We start from the raw sequence: 21,980 nt of genomic DNA, 5'->3' as shown, positions 1-21,980 counted from the left end.
GCCTGTTTAAGCCGAATTAGCGCTTCTTCACCATCTTTAGTCCACTCAATCTGATCCCCCATGGCCATGGGTTTCAAATGATTGAGGTTGGATAATTTCAGCTTAATCAATTAACTAAACTCTACAATAGCCAGCCATTCCCAGCAGTGACAACATTTGTTCCATGGTGCATGGTTTAGGAACTTGTAAAATAGCTTTAACCCTGTCTGTAGACAAACTCCTGCCCCCTGGTGTAATCTCATGGCCCAAATATTTCACTGTCTGTTGGACACAATGAGACTTAGTTTTCGAAGGCCTTGTGGCCATTGTCAGCTAGAAAATTGTGCAGTGCAACTTTATCAATTTCACATGATTCTCTGTCAGGGGAGCAAAGAAGGAGGTAGTCAACGTACTGTACAAGAGTGCTCCCTTTAGGGGACACAAATTACAGCAAGTTGGTGCTCAATTCATACACAAAAATTGCTCTCAACGTAACCTTTGCGCAGAACAGCCCACTGATAGTGCTGTCCTTGAAAAGAAAACGCGAACCAGTACTGAGAATCTGTGTGCACAGGAATGCTAAAAAATCCATTAGCCAAATCAACAACTGTAAACCAATGTGAATCTGGTGGGACAGAAGAAAGGATAGTGACTGGGATGGGCACAGCTGGAGCCCTGGCATACACTGCATCGTTAACAGCTCTAACATCTTGTACCATTCTCCATTCACCAGATGCTTTTCTAACAGGTCAAATTGATGTGATGATGATGATGATGACGTACAGGTGAGAACAGGCCCCCTGCTCAGCAGAGAGGCCAGGATTTTACCTTTGCCCGCCTCCTTACACAAGGGGTACAGTGCTTTGTGGGGCCAATATGTGCCTTTAGAAGAGACTGTTACAGGCGTTGCTCCTCTCATTTTCCCTATGTCATATTTATCCTTTGCCCATAAACAGTCCGAAACCTGAGACAACAGTGCGCTGTCAGGGGCGGGCTGGTTAGGTGCAAGGGGAACAGGGACTTCATTGTCCCCTCTGCGCACGACATGCGTGCTATTCACATATGTTCTGTGAGCCCCAACCACAGAGGACAATTCTCTCCCGTCTGGCTGAGCCTCCCAGTCTGTTGCCAACCTCACACCCCTCACCCATGTACCAAATTATTCCCACTTGGTATCCTCTATACTGGAGATAGAGATATGGGGAACTGATTGGGGCACAGAGAAACTGTTGATGTTCAGTGGTTAAGTTCACATCAGCCAACTCTTCCTGCTCGGTCTCACAATGCCACAGTGATTCAAACAAATGGTGCCTTCGACCATGACTAAATTTGCATTGTAAGCTGTGGTGTAAAGTAAAAATACTTGAAACTACCACTTAAGTAGTTTTTTGGGGGTATCTGTACTTCCTTTTACTATTCATATTTTTGACAACTTTTACTTCACTACATTCCTAAAGAAAATGCTTTTTTTGCAACTTTTCTGAATCATAGTTGCACACCTCATGTAGCCTAGCCCATAGGCCTATATGTTTTAATAAGGTTTGTATCACAACTAACTTCTTAAAATGAAGCACATTCATCCGCTTTACAAGGGGTGTACAGCCTTCCTGGCATACATAAGCAGCTCGTGAGTTTCAAGTATAGGGAAGATCATTTTCACCATAAAAATGCACCTTTATAATAAAAGCATTACATGCATAATTGCATTTGCGGTCACTTTTGATAATGCTAGTGGTTGTATTAATCTGGGATGTATTGCATCCCACCACTGTCCCAGACTATGTTTGGAATATGTATTTCTCGCGCAGAATATAATAGGTAGACCTTTGTATTAAGGGGGATAGTAGATTGACATAGGCTAGTGCTGTTCGTTAGGCCTACTCATCTTGTTGGCTGACGAAAGTACATGTGGACAGTTATTCCAATATCTTCAATATGCACCTCGGAAATGGATGTGTCCGTCTTTACTTGTAGCCTGTGAGAATGACCCGATCACGCAGGCCACCGGCTGCAAAGGCATGGATTTTTTTAGGGTGCATTATGGCCACAAAGGGGATGCCGCCATGAAATTCTAGGCATTATCAAGTGCTTGTCAAATTGTGAATGAGTGACTGATGTAGTGTGTACAGCCTGCGCAAAAAACAAAGCAGAGCTCATGCCTTTCAACTACTTTTTTCAAATCATCATTAGAGTTGCTTCATGCAGCCTTACAATGTATTAAAAATCAAAACATCTAGCCCAACGTTCGTAGAACAACTAAAGTTACATTAACTCTAAATTAAGCATATAGGAATACCTACTTCTTTGTTAACCGCTCAACACAGAATAGCCGCGTGTGCACTCCCTCAAATCGTTTGGAGAAAATATCCTTTCTATTTTATTTAGCTATGTTCAATTGTGTTCTTCATACTATAAAATAATGCGACAGAATTCTAAGCAAATGTTGTCTGCTAAATGAACTAATGTAGCCCACAGCCATATGGCATAGCCACATCAGGACCTAACATAAGGACAACTCAGAGTATGCTATTCTGTTCTTCTGGAGTAGACTGCATTTTCTTCATATCATGTTTCTTTAGACCTGTCTAAAATAAATATTGGATATATTGTGAAGGTGTAGGCTTTATTAAATGGATTTATTATACTTTTTAAAATGTAGATGTTCCAAAGGTCAGTATCAGTGGTTTGTAGGTGTGGAAGCCAGGAGATGCTACATTTACATTTACATTTAAGTCATTTAGAGCGAATTACAAATTGGTACATTCACCTTATGATATCCAGTGGAACAACCACTTTACAATAGTGCATCTAAATCCTTTAGGGGGGGGGGGGGGGGGGGGGGTAGAAGGATTACTTTATCCTATCCCAGGTATTCCTTAAAGAGGTGGGGTTTCAGGTGTCTCCGGAAGGTGGTGATTGACTCCGCTGTCCTGGCGTCGTGAGGGAGCTTGTTCCACCATTGGGGTGCCAGAGCAGCGAACAGTTTTGACTGGGCTGAGCGGGAACTGTGCTTCCTCAGAGGTAGGGAGGCGAGCAGGCCAGAGGTGGATGAACGCAGTGCCCTTGTTTGGGTGTAGGGCCTGATCAGAGCCTGAAGGTACGGAGGTGCCGTTCCCCTCACAGCTCCGTAGGCAAGCACCATGGTCTTGTAGCGGATGCGAGCTTCAACTAAATGTGTTTAACTAAATGTGTTTATGTTAATTAACCGGCAATTGCTGTGAGACCGGCAGTTATTTGCTTGACAAAACACAGTTTTGTTATGATTCTTAGTTTCAACTGTATGAGAAACAGTTCTTCCTGTCCACTGGTTAATAAGTGCATCACTAACCTGATATTCTAGTCAAACATGACGTCTTAACCGATGCACTATGTGGTAGAGCATGCTCTCTCTCACTTAGCGCAAAGTGATCTAGGAATGCACAATTCCTTTTATTTCACTTATAATTTTCTCTATCACTTAGCGCAAAGGGATTTCATTCACAAAGAATATTCTAATGATGACCCACCAACTTAATAAAACATTGACTGAGGGATAGCTGACCCTCAACTCCCGTGGACGTCAGGCGGGTCTCTCCTTTCCCTCGTTTGACAAGGAGGAATTTAAGCTAGACTCACAGCGCAATGAGCCTCTGCCGGCAGTTTACCCTTGAAGCCGCAAGAGCCGCTGTTGTGGTGGCCACGCTGGTTAAGTGTGCCTTGAATTCTAAATAAATCAGACAGTGTCACCAGCAAAGCACCCCCACACCTCCTCTTCCATGCTTCACAGTGGGAACCACACATGCAGAGATTTTGACAGTCACTTTTTACTGGTACAGCATCTTTATAGTTCCTGTTCTTGGGCGGACTCTCAGTTCCCTTTTATCTATACAAGGACACCGCTGGCTTGCAACACAGGATTACACTCCCAAGAACAGGAGATTATAATAGGACAGTTTCACAAGGTTAGTTACATAGTCAGTTATGTGGACACATACAATTACAATTTTCTATTACAGATGGTGCCAGGTTTCCTCCAGAAGTGGCATTTGGCATTCAGGCCAAAGAGTTCAATCTTGGATTCATCAGACCAGAGAATCCTGTTTCTCATGGTCTGAGAGTCCTTTAGGAGCCTTTTGGAAAACTCCAAGCGGGCTGTCATGTGCCTTTTACTGAGGAGTGGCTTCCGTCTGGCCACTCTACGTTAAAGGCTGATTAGTGGAGTGCTGCAAAGATGATTGTCCTTCTGGAAGGTTCTCCCATCTCCACAGAGGAACTCAAACTCTGTCAGAGTGACCATCGGGTTCTTGGTCACCTCCCTGACCAAGGCCCTTCTCCCCAATTGCTCAGTTTGGCCGGACGGCCAGCTCTAGGGAAGAGTCTAGGTGGTTTGAAAATTCTTCCATTTAAGAATGATGGAGGCCACTGTGTTCTTGGGGACCTTCAATGCTACAGACATTTTTTTGTACCCTTCCCCAGATTTGTGCCTCGACACAATTCTGTCTCTGAGCTCTACGGACAATTCCTTCGACCTCATGGCTTGGTTTTTGCTCTGACATGCACTGTTAACTGTGGGACCTTATTTAGACAGGTGTATGCCTTTCCAAATCATGTCCAATCAATTACATTTACCATAGGTGGACTCCAAGTTGTAGAAACATCTCAAGGATGATCAATGGAAACAAGATGCACCTGAGCTCAATTGTCTCATAGTAAAGATTTTGAATACTTATGTAAATAAGTAGACATTTCAAAACCTGTTTTCGCTTTGTCATTATGGGGTATTGTGTGTAGATTGATGAGGAAAAATGTGTATTTAATCCATTTCAGAATAAGGCTGTAAAGTAACAAAATGTGGAAAAAGTCAAGGGGTTTGAATAATTTCCGAATGCACTGTAAATTTGTCATTGAAAGCACACGGTGGACATCAATCTAGACATGTTTAAGACTGCGGGATCTTTCTCAGTTCATCTTTCCTCTGCCTTTCCTTATTTGGGCAAAAGTCTGTCCTCCACCCTCTCTACTCCCTCCTCTCTCCTCCATGACCCGGAAACCGATAAGTGGTCGAGGAGTTGTCAATTTATTAGTAGGCAAACAGAAGAGTTTTGAAATCTTCCACACCCCCTTTTGAATCAGCTTTTGTTTTGTCGGAGGAGAAAAGCATGTACATATTTAAAAACCACATGCTACTTATTTAATTTTTTTGTATTGCAAAACTACACACTCACACACACACACACACACACACACACACACACTTTTTTTTGCACTATTGGTTAGAGCCTGTAAATAAGCATTTCACTGTAAGGTCTACACCTGTTGTATTCGGTGCACGTGACAAATAAACTTTGATTTGACTAACTTCATTTGTTTTTATCACTTAACACATTTATTTTAGGATCCACCACTGTACACGTTTTGTGCTTGATAACACATGAGTAGAAAAGGAGAGTCTAATTTCATACCAGCACATTTTTGTTCACGCTCTCTCTCCTCGATTACAATTGACCTTTTTTTAAACGGAAGTGAGAGAGAACATAGGAGAGAGGACACAGGAATTGAGCAAATCCAACTGAGAAAGGCTGTTGATTCCTCACATCCTCTCTCCTCGCCTCCTTCTCAAATCAAAGCAAATTGGATGAGAAGATCCAAGGGGAGGGACCTAAGACCTTCTCCACCAATGGGGTTGACAAGGAGGTGAGGAATAGCAGAAAGATGAATTGAGAAAAATCTTGTGTTTCCTCTACTAGTCCAGGCGATATGTGCCAAACTTTAAGGTGATATGTTCACTTTTTCATAAAAGCATGAAACTTGGTACACTTGTACTGTTGGGGCCCGGAACATTTTCAAATACGGAGCCATTGCAAAAACGCCTCCTGGTTGCCGTGGCGGACATTTTCCAAATAATGTATTTTGCGTCACATCTCCTGAACGAACATGATGACACAGAAAAGGCAATGTCTATGTTGATGGTCAAGGATTACGACAATGCCATGCAAAACATAAAAAAACGACTTCAGGCGGCCATTTTGCTATTCCGCCATAACCGGACAATGTATTTCCGTCATATCTGATATCTACACCTATGTTTTGATGTCTACACCTCAGGTCAATGAATACGACGGATCCGTGTACAACATCATAAACAGTTCCGATTATTATATAAATCGCAGTTTCTGACAACGTATACACAATAGAATATTATTTATGTGGCATACAGAGCCATACAGTTGTCTACTGCTGTCGTCTTGTCCCTGGTTGTGAATGTGTTTACTGTGTGACACTGTAAATTGTCTGGACCCAGGGACTTGGTGATTTCATGGGCACGTACAGTATGGACCTCAAGTGCTTGTGGGTCCCAAATGCCACCTACCACTTCTCAAATTATATTTCAGAAGAGAACACTTCCATTTTGTAGCAATTCACAAGTCCCCTTAATGCACGGACTACATCAGAAACAACTACAGGCGGCCATTTTGCTGTTCTGCCATAAACGGACAATGTATTGTCTGTTATATCAGTTTAACCAAACATGATAACACAGAAAAGATGTCTACCCCCATGTTTTGATGGCCAATTATTAAAATATCAAATCAAATCTATTTATATAGCCCTTCTTACATCAGCTGATATCTCAAAGTGCTGTACAGAAACCCAGCCTAAAACCCCAAACAGCAAGCAATGCAGGTGTAGAAGCACGGTGGCTAGGAAAAACTCCCTAAAAAGGCCAAAACCTAGGAAGAAACCTAGAGAGGAACCAGGCTATGAGGGGTGGCCAGTCCTCTTCTGGCTGTGCCGGGTGGAGATTATAACAGCACATGGCCTAGATGTTCAAATGTTCATAAATGACCAGCATTGTCAAATAATAATAATCATAGTAGTTGTCGAGGGTGCAACAAGTCAGTAACACAAGAGTAAGTGTCAGTTGGCTTTTTCATAGCCGATCTTTGAGAGTATCTCTACCGCTCCTGCTGTCTCTAGAGAGTTGAAAACAGCAGGTCTGGGACAGGTAGCACGTCCGGTGAATAGGTCAGGGTTCCAGCAGGTCTGGGACAACAGGTCTGGGACAGGTAGCACGTCCGGTGAACAGGTCAGGGTTCCATAGCTGCAGGCAGAACAGTTGGAACTGGAGCAGCAGCACGGCCAGGTGAACTGGGGACAGCAAGGAGTCATCAAGCCAGGTAGTCCTGAGGCATGGTCCTAGGGCTCAGGTCCTCCGAGAGAGAGAAAGAAAGAGAGAATTAGAGAGAGCATATTTAAATTCACACAGGACATATAAATAAATACCAAAAACAGTTCAGATTATTATGTAATGGTGGACAGCCATGGGAAGAAATCCAATGAAAACGCTGTTTCGGACAATGTACGCAATATAATATTATTTCTGTTGATTTGAAAATTGGATTACACTGGGTTTTTTTTCTGATTGTACTTTACCAAAAATCTATGCATGGAGTCAACATTGACACCAAGCTAAGGCAGGAGCAACTGCACACTGCTAACCTTAAACCTGATAACACAGAAAGAAAAGGCTGGAAGTTTCTGAGATTCTATGGTATACTAATCAAGATTGATTCAATCATAGGGCCATTTTTCAACTACTTAAAATGTAGTGTCCTCATGGGCAAAACCAAAGAGTTTTCAAACCCAGAGTTCCAAGTGGCCAATACTACCGGAACGTCTTGTGAAGCAGACTCAACAGACCTGCTTCACAGGGTTTGGGGAGTCAACGGGATTAGTGAACATTTCTTTCTTAGTAGTTGCTTTTCTCTCAACCTATATTCAAGCCAATGTCTCAAGTAGCTGAACATGTCGTTACTACAAACTTGTGAAAGTGACAAACTGATATGTTTTCATTGGTCAAAAACAACTTGATATAATCTTGATTTGACGGCTTGCACATGAGCACCATGCGCATCTTTGGCAGTACCATCTCCAGGTGGTTCCCTATGCAGTCTGTAGTGAGACACTCATCTCTCCTATCCTCTTCCTTATTTAAAATATATATAATATATATTTTTAAATGTAACCTTTATTTAACTTCCCCGGCTAAACCCGGACGACGCTGGGCCAATTGCGCGCCGCCCTATGGGACTCCCAATCACATCCGGGTGTGATACAGCCTGTGATACAGCCTTATTACCACTGACTGGTTCATGGCCAAAACCACATCATTCAACCCAGAGGTATTGAGTGGACCCTGTTCTCCCCAGCTGTAAGATCTCTAGACAACAATCTCTCATTGTCCCATTTGGAGGTCTGAGCAGAACAGCCTCAAAACAAATATCCACCTATAATACAACAGCAACGTCAAATCTGTTCTGCTGTATAGTTTGGAGTGTCGCCGTGTTGTCAAGAATGACATGAGAAGGATGGAGTGTTTCAGCAGTGGATGTCTCAACAGAATCTTCTGGCCGAATAAAATACACTACAGTAAGCTATACAAGAAGACCAGTTGTCAAAATGTCACAGAGCACATCAAGAGACTATGACTCTGGTGGCTTGGTCACGTTCTCAGAAGGTCCAGACATACACCGATTATGGACTTCAGTCCCAATAAGGATGAAGTGGATTGAAGTCTAGAATATTGACATTTTGTCTCACCTAGTTTCCATCTTTTAATGTGTACTTTGCTGCCACTTGCTCTTTGGGGTTCTAGGCTGGTTTGTTGTAAAGCTCTCAGTGACAATAGTTGTGAAAAGGGCAATTTGTAATAATTGATTTTGATGTGCTGAACAAATGCATCATTTGTGGGAGGATTCGCTCCTTTTCTGTTCCTTTCATCATGAAGATCTCCAAATGAGCTTGATTGATGTTATCTTGACTGTTAGTGAAATCATAAAGGAGAATTGTGAATTGCTCCGAAATGGAAATGTTCTGTTATGATGCTACAGGCTTTGGTTTTTCCTTTTACCTTTTGAGGTTGGACGTTAGCACGTCGGGCGCACCGATTGCTGTCACATCGTTAGTCAGTACGTGTTACACGTGCTGGCTTGTTCATCTTGTTAGTCGGAAGGTGTTTCACCTGTGCTGTCCCAGGTGATATTTAAGAGTGGCTGGCCCAGTGCTCCAGTTGTCTTGAGAGATGTGGAAGGTTAACACCTTTAGTTGGCTCTCCATATTTGTTTCTAGATAACCAAGTCCTTCATCTGATCTTCTGTGTTTTTGTATTGCTTCACTTTTTGGTTTTCTTCCCGTCTTTAAGTTTGGTGTTTGTTTTTCTTTTGTTGGGCAAATTTAGTGGCCGCTCATGGTGGGTGTCTTTTAGTTTCCAGTTGTTGTTGCTATGCAACTTTCAGTGGACACCCCCATGAGTGTCTTTCAGAACCCCTCCTAAAACCCCAACTGTTTCATTTAGGTTATCAGTGACTTCGGTTTGAGTGAAGTTTTTGGTTATCTTGCTGGTGAACGTAACAAATATAATTTGATGAGTGGCATTTGGGACCCACAAGCAATTGAGGTCCATACTGTACGTGCCCATGAAATCACCAAGTCCCTGGGTCCAGACCATTTCATAGGCCTTCCTGTGTTCCATGAATTTACAGTGTCGCACAGTATCCACATTCACAGCAAGGGGAACGACAACAGCAGTAGACAACTATAAGGCTCTGTATTCCGCAGAAATAATATTCTATTGCATACATTGTCAGAAACAGCAATTTCTTGCCACGGCAGTCCAACATGATATAATAGTCTGAACTGTTTATGTTATACATGGCACTGTTGGCACCATCAAAACATAGAGGTAGACATTACATTTTCTATGTTATCATGGTTGGTTCTACAGATACAGTTGTGGCCAAATATATTGTCACCCTTGCACTTTTAACATTATGGTTGGTTTTAGTTCCTGTGTGCAGTGTGTGTGTTAATACTTTGTTGATAATATCCCTCATGGCCGGTAGGTTTCCGTTCTCTGTTTCCATCAAACAGCAGCTCCCGTTCAACCGTCTCTACTGCTAAGTTCCTGAGGAGAACACACACAATGTAGAACATGTATTTAGACCGTTATGAGAAGAGGATACAGGCAGGTAGGAGAAAAAGTGAGAAGGATGGACACAGGGATTGAACCCCGGTCTCTGGTGGGGAGCTTCCAGCCAGTGTTATCACTAACGGCTCTGCACAAAATAGCTGGTGGTTATGGGTAGTGTAGTGGTTATGGGTAGTGTAGTGGTTATGGGTAGTGTAGTTCCTAGGTTTTTGGCCTTTCTAGGGAGTTTTTCCTAGGGAGTTTTTCCTAGCCACCGTGCGTCTTTCACATGCATTGCTTGCTGTTTGGGGTTTTAGGCTGGGTTTCTGTACAGCACTTTGAGATTTCAGCTGATATACGAAGGGCTATATAAATAAATCTGATTTGATTTATAATAGATGTTGGTGGTTATGGGTTGGGATATGAATAGAGGTTTATGGGTAATGTGGTACCTGGGTCGAAAGTTAACAGACCAGGTTGTCCAGATTAAGGCGACACTATTCTTCCATGTCTGAAGCACACATCACATCCGTGCGGTTCTGTGGACAGACAGACAGACAGACAGACAGACAGACAGACAGACAGACAGACAGACAGACAGACAGACAGACAGACAGACAGACAGACAGACAGACAGACAGACAGACAGGTGAGATTCCATAGGTGGACAGAGAGAAGAGCTGTGTGTGTGACTATCCGTGTGTGTCTATGTTTGTGTGTGTGTCTGTCTGTCTGTGTGTGTGTGACTGCCTCCAAAGAGCACCTATTGGTAGATGAAGAAAAAGAAAAGCTGAAATGAAATATCCCTTTGAGTATGCTGAAGTTATTAATTACACTTTAGATGGTGAATTTTAGAATAAGGCTGTAATGTAACAAAATGTGGAAAAAGTTAAGGGACACTGATCCCGTAGAGGTTAAGGAGTCTGAATACTTTCTGAACTGTATGCTAGCAGCTAGGGGGTACAACAAATTACAGATTATACAAAGGCCTCAAAAGACACACGTAATGACAACTCCAATATAAAGCAGTTTTTTTCAAAGTTGCCGAAATGCCAAGTGCTCCACTTATATCCAATGATGTGTATTAACTCTGGATGACTGACGGGGCTGTATTGAAGACACCACACAGCCATCTTGGTACTCCTCCTCAATTGTAAAAAACATTTTGGAAGCTATGTAAATGCATTTCTGAATGTCTACTTTTATTCTATTACAGACACTAATGCATGCATTTAAATTATATTAAATGGGTTAAAATAAAAACAAAAAAGTATATAAAAACATTTTCCTTAAAATATATATATTTCTTGTCCTTGAAATACTGTAGAATTCCATGAATTCCTATAGAACACCACATTATGAGTCATAAAACCTAGCGGTCAGATGGAATGGTTCCAGAACAGTTAAATAAGGGCTGTGTTTTGTGTAGGCTAACCCTGGCATGACGTTTTGATAACCATGTACATCTCTTTCAGACAAGGTGACTTATCAATATAGTCGTCTCTATTTACTCTCAGAAATCGAAAATGGTGGGAAAACTATTGGAACCGTTTCCCTGTTTGACCGCTAGATTTTATGGGTATTATGACAACTCCACTGTGGGGCTCTATGGAGGACTGCTCCTACTAGGGAGTGCCAATATGGCTGACCGGTGGCTTCAAAGCCTTTCAAAATTATTATAATTATTATTTAACCAATAGCCAATAAATAACATCAGCAATCCAGGGTTTACATACAAGCAATGATGTATCTGTGCATTCATAACAACCTAACCATTACAACATTTCTATTAGATCAAATAAGCTTTAATTATCAATTCATGTATGTTGTTTACCAAATTGACCTCCCTATGTTCCTCAATTCGTGGGTTTATTTATCCCGGACAGATTTTCGGCAGATTAAAACCTCTCGCGCTGCCTCTTCCTCGGTTTCCACTAGTTATCACAGACAGTCAAAATTGTCTAGTTAAAGAAATCATTTTTTAATTTAAAAAATATATATTTTTGGTCTGAAAGGGATACTTCAGGATTTTGGCAACGAGGCCCTTTATCTACTTCCCCAAGAGTCAGATGAACTCGTGGATACCCTTTTCATGTATCTGCGTGCAGTTTAAAGGAAGTTGGTAACTAGCACTAGCGCAATTGCTAACTAGCATTATCACAATGACTGGAAGTATGGGTATAGACTTCCAGTCATTGCATACTAGCAGATGCCCATAAACTTCCAGTCATTGCTCTAACGCTAGTTAGTATTGGCACACGAAACTACCTCTAACTTCTTTCATACTGGACACAGAGACATACAAATAGAATCTACAAGTTCATCTGACTCTGGGGAAGTAGATATTTGCCAAAATCCCAAAGTATCCCTTTAGTTTAAGGTTAGGGTTAGACATAAGGTTAGCAGTGTGGTTAGGGTTAGTTATAAAAATCATATTTTAATTAGAGAAATTGTAGAAATAGGTGGGATTTATGACTTTTGGCTGTGGTATTGGACCCTTTTCCTCTCTCCCCCAAGCATGACTTGATGTTAATTGCTTACCACACCTGTGTGGAAATACCTGCTTTCAATATGGAGCCCTTTCCAGCACACGACACACTGACGTCATGCACAGATGCGCGTCAGCTGCAGTAAGAAAGCCATCGCCATCTGCTCAACAGACTACATTTACGTTATTACTTCTAAACAAAATAACTTTTTGGGGTTCTCATAAGCTTACAATTATGTTTTGATTCTTGCTTCAACAGTCGCTAAGATTATATTTGGTGCTGATCTTTGCAAAATACACAATTTTTTGGACGCAGCAGTATTCTAAAATGCTAACGCTCATTAACATAGGCTGTAGCAAAAGCTAGCTGAAGAGCCATTTTACTGGTTGAAGTGTTTTTTAAAAAGTATAATGCAGTTGATTTGCGAAGATGACACAAACATATTAAACAGGACGTTCATATGAGCCTAAAAAACCAGTAGTGTGAAATGCAACATGTAAATAGTTTTTTTTTGTGGCATTCTATTTAATGTTAAACGCCCCATAGTTGTTTGAATGTTAAATGACGAGACAGAGGCATTGATACGAGTAACCAGTCTTGTTCAGTACATTACAATTACATCCGGGTATCTCAAGCACACCCGTAAAAACACTGGAGTTGCAGTAATTAACATTTACCAACAGATGGCATCACTGTGCCATCTTACACCCATAACAATAGTTAAGACACAAACTTGCGCGCATCGCCCTCGTGCGGCAATATTTGTAAATACAGAAAGGGCCTATACTTTGTCCCTCATTTACTCAAGTGTTTATTTGGCAGTTGCCTGTAACTAGCTGGACTACGTCACTACACGCGTCGCAAACAGCTCGCCATTAACTACAGTCACAGATATGGTAGTGAGAGGAAGTCCTCTGGCTGGCAGTGAGAGAAGATTGAACGAGATGGATGTTAGCCATTTTTTTTAAAAGAGTACTAATGTTACTAAAGTCGCTTACTCGCTGGCTATACCGTCAACTACACCATTACCTTAAATCGTTCGGCATCTTTTTCAAACCCCTTAATCAAATTTAGCTCCGGCTCCGAGCTTTCAAAACAAGTCGAACGCACCCATTGGAACAGACTGTCTGGAGACGATAAGGACATGACGAATCAATCCCGGTCTCGTTAAACCAACCGGTGACTCAACGATTGATTACAAAGACTGGATGTGTTTGTGTGGTTGTACTTCGTGTGTACACCACATAGTGTCGCTGTTGTATTAGAGTATAATGAAAGCTTATGATAACCAGCCCATAGCTAAAGGTTTCCCCTTTCATCTGTCTTATAATACTTCAGAAATGCAATATGGAAACCAGAAGTATTTTGCACTGTCAGACATGTATTGCATATTAAATGTCTTAACTGGCAATATTGGTAGTAAAAATGTTATTGAATACCACTCTGTTTGTAGCCTTTATTTCCTCAGATACCCATTATTGTCTCTCTTTGGGGTTTTGTGAACGAAGATATAAACACATTGAGCTAGTGTTTGTCATGGAGACATAAAACCCGATGATGGTTATATTTACCAAAGACTGTCCAAGGCATCAGAATACCATCTATATAACAAGACCCCGGCCAAAACATCAGCGCCACAGGTAACTTCCACAAAGCTCTGAACAATCTGAGAGACAAAGCAAGAAGGGCCTTCTATGACATCAAAAGGAACATCAAATTTGACATACCAATTAGGATCTGGCAAAAAAAATCTTGAATCAGTTAGAACCCATTGCCCTTTATGGTTGTGAGGTCTGTGGTCCGCTCATTAACCAAGAATTCACAAAATGGGACAAACACCAAATTGAGACTCTGCATGCAGAAGTCAGCAAAAAGATCCTCCATGTACAACTTAAAATACCAAATAATGCATGCAGAGCAGATATAGGCCTATGCCCGCTAAAAATCAAAATCCAGAAAAGAGCCATTAAATTCTACAACCACATAAAAGGAAGCGATTCTCAAACCTTCCATAACAAAGCCATCACCTGCAGAGAGATGAACCTGGAGAAGAGTCCCCTAAGCAAGCTGATACTGGGGATCTGTTCATAAACACAAACAGACCCCACAAAGCCCTAGCACAGCAACACAATTAAACCCAACCAAATCATGAGAAAACAAAAAGATAATTACTTGACACATTGGAAAGAATTAACAAAAAAACAGAGCAAACTAGAATGCTATTTGGCCCTAAACAGAGAGTGCACAGTGGCAGAATACCTGACCACTTTGACTGACCTACAGTGGCTTGTAAAAGTATTCACCCCCTTGGCATTTTTCCTATTTTGTTGCCTTACATCCTGGAATTAAAATAGATTTTTGGGGGTTTGTATCATTTGATATACACAACATGCCTATCACTTTGAAGAAGCTAAATATTTGTTTTATTGTGAAATAAACAAGAAATAAGACAAAAAAAACTGAAAACTTGAGCATGCATAACTATTCACCCCCCCAAAGTTAATACTTTGTAGAGCCACCTTTTGCAGCAATTACAGCTGCAAGTCTCTTGGGGTATGTCTCTATAAGCTTGGCACATCTAGCCACTGGAATTTTTGCCCATTCTCCAAGGCAAAGCTGCTCCAGCTCCTTCAAGTTGGATGGGTTCCGCTGGTGTACAGCAATCTTTAAGTCATACCACAGATTCTCAATTGGATTGAGGTCTGGGCTTTGACTAGGCCATTCCAAGACATTTAAATGTTTCCCCTTAAACCACTCGAGTGTTGCTTTAGCAGTATGCTTAGGGTCATTGTCCTTCTGGAAGGTGAACCTCCGTCCCAGTCTCAAATCTCTGGAAGACTGAAACAGGTTTCCCTCAAAAATTCCCCTGTATTTAGCGCCATCCATCATTCCTTCAATTCTGACCAGTTTCCCAGTCCCTGCCGATGGAAAAACATCCCCACAGCATGATGCTGCCACCACACTTCACTGTGGGGATGGTGTTCTTGGGTTGATGAGAGGTGTTGGGTTTGCGCCAGACATAGCGTTTTCCTTGATGGCCAAAAAGCTCAATTTTAGTCTCATCTGACCAGAGAACCTTCTACCATATGTTTGGGGAGTCTCCCACATGCCTTTTGGCGAACCAAATATGTTTGCTTATTTTTTTCTGGACACTCTTCCGTAAAGCCCAGCTCTGTGGAGTGTACGGCTTAAAGTGGTCCTATGAACAGATACTCCAATCTCTGCTGTGGAGCTTTGCAGCTCCTTCAGGGTTATCTTTGGTCTCTTTGTTGCCTCTCTAATTAATGCCCTCTTTGCATGGTCCGTAAGTTTTAGTGAGCGGCCCTCTCTTGGCAGGTTTGCTTTGGTGCCATATTCTTTCCATTTTTTAATAATGGATTTAATGGTGCTCCATGGGATGTTCAACATTTCAGATATTTTTTTTTATAACTCAACCCTGATCTGTACTTCTCCACTACTTTGTCCCTGACCTGTTTGGAGAGCTCCTTGGTCTTCACGGTCCTGCTTGCTTTTTGGTGCCCCTTGCTTAGTGGTGTTGCAGACTCTGGTTGCCTATCAGAACAGGTGTATATATACTGAGATCATGTGACAGATCATGAGAGACTTAAATAAAGTTCACCTGTGTGCAATCTAATTAATTATGTAACTTCTGTAGGTAATTGGTTGCACCAGATCAAATTTGGGGGCTTCATATGCACGCACCACTTTTCCTTTTTTATTTTATTTGTAATTTTTTGAGACAAGTAATAGTTTTCATTTCACTTCACCAATTTGGACTGTTTTGTGTATGTCCATTACATGAAATCCAAATAAAAATCCCATTTAAATTACAGGTTGTAATGCAACAAAATAGGAAAAACGGCAAGGGGGTGAATACTTTTGCAAGGCACTGTAAAGCTTTGACTATGTACAGACTCAGTGAGCATAGCCTTGCAATTGAGAAAGGCCGCCGTAAGAAGATCTAGGTCTCAAGAGAAGACAGGCTATGTGCACACTGACCACAAAATGAGGTGGAAACTGAGCTGCACTTCCTAACCCCTTGCCAAATGTATGACCAAATTAGAGAGACATATTTCCCTCAGATTACACAGATCCACAAATAATTCTAAAACAAACCTAATTTTGCTAAACTCCCATATCAATTGGGTGAAATACCACAATGTGCCTTCACAGCATCAATATTTGTGACCTGTTGCCACAAGAAAAAGGCAACCAGTGAAAAACAAACACCATTGTACATACAACCCATATTTATGTTTATTTATTTTCCCTTTTGTACTAATATGACATTTCAAATGCCTTTATTCTTTTGGAAATTGTGATAGTAATGTTTACTTTTAGTTTTATTCTTTTTCACTTTTGTTTATTATCTACTCCACCTGCTTTGGCAATGTTAACATGTGTTTCCCATGCCAATAAAGCCTTAAATCTCTCTCTCTCTCTCTCTCTCTAATAAACAGACAGCAGAAATAATATACTGTAGCACTGTAATCACCTTGAAAGTAGTATATTAATAGCACTGCATTTGTATAACTGTAATGGAACTGTAATAATATAACATTAATAATTGTACTGTAATATTATAACAGCTGTAATAGTACTCATGGCCGTAACTATATTGAACACAAATATAAAGCCACAATCACAATGATTTTACTGAGTTACAGTTCAAATAAGGAAATCAATCAATTTAAATAAATTCATTAGGCCCTAATCTATGGATTTCACATGACTGGGCAGGGGCGCAGCCATAGGTGAGCCTGGGAGGGCATAGGCCCACCCACTTGGGAGACTGGCCCACCTGATGGACAGCCAGGCCCAGCCAATCAGAATTAGTTTTTCCCCAATAAAGAGCTTTATTAGAGACATAAATACTCCTCGATTTCATCAGCTGTCCGGGTGGCTGGTCTCAGACGATCCCTCAAGTTAAGAAGCCAGATGTGGAGGTCCTGGGCTGGCGTGGTTACATGTGGTCAGCGATTGTGAGGCCGGTTGGACGTACTGCATAATTCTCTAAAATGACGTTGGAGGCGGCTTATGGTAGAGAAATTAACATTACATTCTCTGGCAACAGCTCTGGTGGACATTCCTGCATTCAGTATGCAAATTTCACGCTCCCTCAAAACTTGAGACATCTGTGACAAAACTGCACATTTTAGAGTGGCCTTTTATTGTCCCCTGCAGAAGGTGCACCTGTGTAATGATCATGCTGTTGAATCAGCTTCTTGATATGTCAGGTGGATGGATTATCTTGGCAAAGGAGAAATGTTAACTAACAGGGATGTGAACAAATTTGTGCACAAAATCAATCTTAATCCTGTATTGATGCTTTGCTTGTTTGATGGTTCGTCTGAGGGCATAGCAGGATTTCTTATAGGCATCTGGATTATTGTCCCGCTCCTTGAAAGTGGCAGCTCTAGCCTTTAGCTCATTGCGGATGTTGCCTGTAATCCATGGCTTCTGGTTGGGATATGTACGTACGGTCACTGTGGGGACGACGTCGTTGATGCACTTATTGTAACAGTATTTTTTTATTGGAGTTTCACAATTTTCACCCATATTAAGAGATACAACAACAAAGACAAGGCAAAAAAAACAGCACTCACTTACACATATCCGTATGTATGCACGCACGTACACACACACACACCATTTTCCTCTCCCCGCTCAGCGCTTCTCTCACCCCATCCCCCTCATTGCGTCTCGCAATACATACATTTTAAACAAACATAAACAGAAATAAAAAATAACAAAAAAAATTACAAAAATAATAAAACATTTTTTTTTTTAATTAATAAATAAATAAAATAAAATAAAAAGCTCAGTTTAAACCAAGAAGTTGAGTTCCCCACATGGACCGTTGATGCACTTATTGATGAAGCCGATGACTGAGGTGCTATACTCCTCAATGCCATCGGATGAATCCCGGAACATATTCCAGTCTGTGCTGGCAAAACAGTCCTGTAGCATACATCCGCATCATCTGGCCACTTCCGTATTGAGCGAGACACTGGTACTTCCTGCTTTAGTTTTTGCTTGTAAGCAGGAATCAGGAGGATAGAATTATGGTCAGATTTGCCAAATGGAGGGCGGGGGAGAGCTTTGTATGCATCTATGTGTGTGGAGTAAAGGTGGTCTAGAATTATTTTTCCTCTGGTTACACATGTGACATGCTGGTAAAAATTTGGTAAAACTGATTTAAGTTTGCCTGCATTAAAGTGCCCGGCCACTAGGAGCGCCGCTTCTGCGTGAACATTTTCTTGTTTGCTTATGGCCTTATAGAGCTGGTTGAGTGTGGTCTTAGTGCCAGCGTCGGTCTGTGGAGGTAAATAGACGGCTACGAATAATATAGATGAGAACTCTCTTGGTAGAGAGTGTGGTCTACAGATTATTATAAGGTACTCTACCTCAGGCGAGCAATACCTCAAGACTTCTTTAATATTCGACATCGCGCACCAGCTGTTATTGACAAAAAGACACACAACCCCACCCCCCGTCTTACCAGACGTAGCTTCTCTGTTCTGCCTGTGCATTGAAAATCCCTCCAGCTCTATATTGTCTGTGTCATCGTTCAGCCACGACTCGGTGAAACATAAGATTTTACAGTTCTTAATGTCCCGTTGGTAGGATAATCGTAATCGTAGGTCATCCATTTTATTTTCCAATGATTGCATGTTAGCAAGTAGAATTGATGGCAATGGGAGTTTACTCATTCACCTACGGATTCTCAAAAGGCAGCCTGATCTGTGTCCTCTTTTCCTCCGTCTTTTCTTCTTGCAAAAGGCGGGGATCTGGGCCTGTTCCCGGGAGAGCAGTATATCTTTCTCGTTGGACTCGTTAAAGGAAAATGCTTCTTCCAGTCCGTTGTGAGTAATCCCAGTTCTGATGTCCAGAAGTTCTTATCTTCCGACTGTCCATCAAGTCCTGGCTGAACCCTATGTCACAGCCACTAACAACTCATATGCCTGGAATCCTTACATCATAATGTAACAAGAGAGAATGGTTTTGTCACGGATCACACCAGAACTTTCATCACGCACACCTGTCCCCTATTCCCACTGATTAGTATTTGTATATATGTGCCTTTTGGTTTCCATTGGGGGGTCAATTATTGTTACTCTGTCCGTTGGTGTGTGTGAGTACCTGTGCTGTGTGTTTTGGCTTTCGTGCCATTGTGGATTGTGCAGATGATTACGGGTCTCGTCCCGTGTGTTAATCATTTTGCGCGTGTGTTATTTATTCGAGGTACTCCTCGCTCTTTTGTTTGGGTTTCTACCCTGTGTTTTGTTACGTGTTTGTTTGGTCTTCGTCCCCGTGCCTTTCCATGGCACGCCGTAATTTTTGGTAAAATAAAAAACACTATTACGCATTCCTGTGCCTGTCTCCCGAATCATTCATACCAACATGACAGGTTTCATGGCTATAGCACATTCGGAGATCGATTTATAGGCAGAAATAAAAAACTATTCTGGGATTTTAAACAAAAAACACGTTATTTTTGTCTTAGAGGGACAATATTAATATGAAAGGTGAGTTCCTAAAGAGTTCAGAAAGCCAAGCTAGAGCTCTGTGAGACATTTACAGCGATGGGGGCAGACGTTTTGATCAAGAGAGAACTTTAGTGTGACGACCCTCCCACTGTCTGCTGTATTTTCTCTCTTTGCTCTTGTTCCTCATTAGGATGCCAGTGGGCGGAGTTGGAAGGGTCGTCAGCTACATGGGAAACACCTGGGCCCGGGTGTGTCCCAGGATAAAGGCACCTCTTCCACAGTCATTGGGGAGACTCTCTCCATGCAGACACCTTGTTGTTTTGGTTGTGCTAGTTGTGGAATCTAATAAATATATATTTTTGATACTCCTTGTCTCCACGTTGTCTCCCTTTTGTTGCGAACTCTGAGCCGGTTTGTAACAAGTGGGAGCTCGTCCGGGATATTGAACGGATTGTGTTTGGGAGAAAAAGTGGAGGTATGTTAAATTCTGTAGGTGCTTTGTTTGAGTTTGGTGCTCAGTACTGGTTGCCGTTGTTTGTTTGGTTTGTGTGCTGCATTGGAGAGAGTACATTGGTTAGTTTCCAGGCCCTGCCTAGCCTGGAAACGCTTGTTCTACTCGCTGTTGGGACATCGGTCTGAGGTGAGTACAATCAGCTGTGTATCTCGGTGGGAGATTTGGATAGGGTAGTGAAACTTACTACCCGGAGCTATAGCCTTTTTCCCCTGATAGGCTTAGCGACGTGTTTCATTTTGGAATATGTTGGGCATTGTTAATGTTTGTTATTTTTGTGTGGTGTCTGTGGACTAAGCAGTTGTCTCGGGGGGGGCACATCCGTGGCTTGGAGGAATCTACCAGCGTGCTGGGGGGTTACTTCCTTGCCAGCGGGCTACAGTGCATAATTACCCACCGCAAATCTGCATGAAGACTAGGGTTGAGTTATTGTAGGTTTTGGGGAAGCTCCATATCTCATCTCTTTTCTGTGGTGCCCGGTGTGATTGTATTTTCTCTTGTTGTGGTCTGGTGTGGTCAACTGAATCGTTGGAGTGACTATGAATCGTTGGAGTGACTATGAATCGTTGGAGTGACTATGAATCGTTGGAGTGACTATGAATCGTTGGAGTGACTATGAATCGTTGGAGTGACTATGAATCGTTGGAGTGACTATGAATCGTTGGAGTGACTATGAATCGTTGGGAAATGACTGAACCGTTGAGAAGTGACTATGAACCGTTGGGAGATACGTCTCTTGTGTGCCCTGTTCCTGAGTGTTATGTGACTGACCATTGTTTGGTTTTGTCATGTTCTAACTTTCCTGTCTGTTCCCTCCTGGTCTTGTGTTCTCCTTTCCTCTTAAACGTTGCTTCCTGTGCGCAAAGGTTGCTGAGGTCTGGGGAGAAGGAGGTTGGCTGGGGCAAGTGGAAGGTGAACATGTAACTCATCAATTTGGGACGCAGGGGCCTGTGTCAATTTGGGACGCAGGGGCCTGTGTCAATTTGGGACGCAGGGGCCTGTGTCAATTTGGGACGCAGAGGTTGGTACGTTGTTCCGGGGCCCTTGTTGGTCCCCGGTTTTATGGGGGGGTGTGTGACGACCCTCCCACTCTGTCTGCTGTATTTTCTCTCTTTGCTCTTGTTCCTCATTAGGATGCCAGTGGGCGGAGTTGGAAGGGTCGTCAGCTACATGGGTAACACCTGGGCCCGGGTGTGTCCCAGGATAAAGGCACCTCTTCCACAGTCATTGGGGAGACTCTCTCCATGCAGACACCTTGTTGTTTTGGTTGTGCTAGTTGTGGAATCTAATAAATATATATTTTTGATACTCCTTGTCTCCACGTTGTCTCCCTTTTGTTGCGAACTCTGAGCCGGTTCGTAACATTAGAAAATATGCACATTTTTTCTAACACTAAATATACAAATGTAATTTACAGTTATAAAGAAGGTGAAATATTATAGTTAGTAGTTTTATTGATTATACTATAATTTGAAAAAAGTCATTTCAAGCCTTATTCATAGTTTTATTTCATATTTACATATTTTATTTATAATTTTTATAATGTGTACTTGAGCTTGTGTCCT

At 41.9% G+C, this 21,980-nt stretch overlaps 1 long non-coding RNA gene across 3 annotated transcripts; it reads right to left on the bottom strand.

The window, feature by feature from the left end:
* Positions 1–7,130: 7,130 nt before the first annotated feature.
* LOC115204337 (uncharacterized) lies at positions 7,131–13,646 on the bottom strand. 3 transcript variants are annotated; one of them, XR_003880352.1, is made up of 4 exons: positions 13,444–13,646; positions 10,378–10,464; positions 9,831–9,922; positions 7,131–7,169 (listed from the first exon to the last, which is right to left on the bottom strand). It is a non-coding gene; the product is annotated as an uncharacterized LOC115204337 (long non-coding RNA). The 3 variants fall into 3 exon arrangements; XR_003880351.1 differs by lacking the exon at positions 10,378–10,464; XR_003880353.1 differs by lacking the exons at positions 7,131–7,169; positions 10,378–10,464 and having other exon boundaries at positions 9,555–9,922.
* Between the last annotated feature and the right edge of the window lie 8,334 nt (positions 13,647–21,980).

Source organism: Salmo trutta, chromosome 12, assembly GCF_901001165.1.
Source record: "Salmo trutta chromosome 12, fSalTru1.1, whole genome shotgun sequence".
Classification (NCBI taxonomy): Eukaryota; Metazoa; Chordata; class Actinopteri; order Salmoniformes; family Salmonidae; genus Salmo; species Salmo trutta.
The sequence above is the reverse complement of the archived record's forward strand: the minus strand, read 5'-3'. Positions and strand labels throughout refer to the sequence as shown.